At 79.5% G+C, this 2500-nt stretch overlaps 1 non-coding gene across 1 annotated transcript; it reads right to left on the bottom strand.

The window, feature by feature from the left end:
- Window positions 1-657: 657 nt before the first annotated feature.
- Window positions 658-810, bottom strand: LOC136996193 (5.8S ribosomal RNA). The gene has a single exon (XR_010887504.1). It is a non-coding gene; the product is annotated as a 5.8S ribosomal RNA (ribosomal RNA).
- Window positions 811-2500: the final 1690 nt, after the last annotated feature.

The following is a 2500-nucleotide window of genomic DNA, read 5'->3' as shown; positions in this document are numbered from 1 at the left end:
CCGCACCGGCGGCGGTCGGGGCGCAGGGAAGCGCAAGGCAGCCGGCCGTCCCCACCCCGGAGGGGAACGGGGGACCAGCGCACCACCGGGAGAGTGGCGGAGGAGAAGCCCAGACGGCGGCCAGACTGGCGGTGGTGGCGGGCGGCGGCGACGAGGCGCGCCGGGCCACCGCAACCCACCCGACCTGGGGGGGGGGCCCCAGCGGGACGAACTCCGCGAAGCGGGCGCTCCGGGAGCGGGGGGTTTCCCCGAGTCTGCACTTAGGGGGACGAAGGCCCGGCCGCGCGGGGAAGAGGAGGCACCCTCTCCCCGGGGCACGGGCCTGCGAGGCGCCCCAGCCGCGCCACCCCGCACGGCGCGCGCCGCGCAGCGGTGGCCACCGCGCTCGGAGGGCGAGGAGGGCGGGCACAGGCGCGGCAAGGCACGCCGGCCGCGGCCGCTGCGGGCGGCCCGGCGCCGGAGCCCGGCGGGCAGGAAGACCGGGGCCGCCGGTGCACGCACCGGGGTCCCGGCTCCGCCGCCGACTCTCCGCCGCCGAGGCCGCCGCGCACCGCCGCCGCCGGCGCCGCCGCGCCTCCCCCGCCCCCCCACGCGCCCCCCCCGAGGGGCGGCACCGCTGCGCCAACGCGACAGCGGGGGTGACGATTGACCGCCAAGCGACGCTCAGACAGGCGTAGCCCCGGGAGGAACCCGGGGCCGCAAGTGCGTTCGAAGTGTCGATGATCAATGTGTCCTGCAATTCACATTAATTCTCGCAGCTAGCTGCGTTCTTCATCGACGCACGAGCCGAGTGATCCACCGCTAAGAGTTGTCTCGGTTTCGGTCCCCGCCGCGCGCGCGGGGGGACCGGGCAGCCTTCGGCAGCCCCTGAGGGCCCCCCCTCCGCTCCGCCTCCCTCCTCACGCCGACGCCGGCTGCTGAGCGAGGGACGGCCGAGAGCCAGAGAGAGGGGCTCGCCCCGCTGACCGTACGAGCACAGAGTGGGGGGGGAAAAAGGGAAAAGGAAAACCCAAACGAGAAGGGCGGGGAGCCCTCGCTCCCGACCTGGGACAACCCTTTGCTCGCTTCGAGTCCGGCCCAGGCGCCCAGGCTCGGCCCGGCCCGGCGGGGAGCAGCGCGCCGGCCGCGCCGCCTGCCTCGGGGACGCTGGGGGAGGGGGCGGCTCCCCGCGGACCCCCAGCGTCGGAGCCCGGCCGCCACCGGCAGCGGCACCGGCCGCTGCCCGCGCGCCCGCGGCCCACCGGCCCCGCGCTCCCCAGCTCCTCGCTCGCCTCGCCGGCCTCCGGCTCCGCCGTGGCCCCGAGGCGGCGCCCACGCCCGCGCGCGCGCACACACAGCCTCCCGGACGACACCACGCGCTCTCCCGTCCCTTCCGCGGACAGACGCCCGGCGGCGGGCGGGCGGGCAAGGCGGGACGGACGGGGACGGCGCCCGCTCTCCCCGTCTCCACGCGGAGAACGGGGGGGGCCGCCCCCGCCGCCCGCCTGCCGCCCGCCCGCCGCCCGGCGAAGCCGGGTTGGGCAGAGCGAGGCAGGCGCGCCGGATGGCGGAGTGCCGGCGGGTAGGGCGCCGCCGCCAGCGGCCACGGCGGCAGACCGAGAGCCCCGGCCAGGGAGGAGAGCGGATCGCGCCGAGGCGCGGCGTCCGCACCACCCGCGGTGGGTGGGGGCTCACCGTCCCGGCGAGAGCACGCGCTCGCGCCGGGGTCACGCGTTCGAGGCAGGCCGGCGCCAGCCGACCGCGCGGCGTCCCTCCGCCGAGACCAGACCGCGGAGAGAGGGGGCAGGGTACCCCTCTCCGTCCCGGCTGCCCGCAGGGCGAGCGCGGGGCGCGCCGGCTGGCATGGGGGGGCACGGCGCCCGCGCGCGCCGGCCCCCCGGCCCTCCGGCAGCACACCCGGCTGCCCCCCGGGTCGCATCGGGCCGCCCGAGTCTTTAAACCCCCGCCCGGCTCTCCCGCCGAGAACCCTCGGGCCCGGAGCCCGGGGCCCATGGCCATCCCTACCCGGGGCGGCTACCGGCGGCCGCGGTGGCCGGAGGCCCTCCGCTCCTCCCGCCACCCCGCCCCCCCCCCCCGCCCGGCCCGCTCGCAGCACGGTCCCCGCGGCACGGCGCGGGGCGGCTGGAGCGGTGGGGGGGGGGGAGAGAAAGGGAAAGCGGAAAGGGCGGGAGGGCACGGCCGGTGCGGCGCTCACGGCGCGGCGCCCGGGAGGAGCGAGCTGGCACACGGGACCACACGGGTGGGTCACCGAGGGGGGGCAGGAGGAGCGCGGACGCTAGGTACCTGGCCCTGGGGTGAGGGAAACGACCTGAAATCCCCGCGGGGGTGCCTCCCCCGCCGCCGCCCGCCGCCGGGCCGCCGCCGCCTCGCGGCGACGGCGGCAGCCTCGGCGGCAGCAGCGAGACGGGACGCGGAGGGGAAACCCGGCACCCGCCAGCCGGCTCCGGCGCCCCTCGGCGGAGCGTCCGCCCGCGGGGTGCGCCCGACACCCGCCGCCACG

This window comes from Apteryx mantelli, unplaced genomic scaffold, assembly GCF_036417845.1.
Source record: "Apteryx mantelli isolate bAptMan1 unplaced genomic scaffold, bAptMan1.hap1 HAP1_SCAFFOLD_221, whole genome shotgun sequence".
NCBI lineage: Eukaryota > Metazoa > Chordata > Aves > Apterygiformes > Apterygidae > Apteryx > Apteryx mantelli.
The sequence above is the reverse complement of the archived record's forward strand: the minus strand, read 5'-3'. Positions and strand labels throughout refer to the sequence as shown.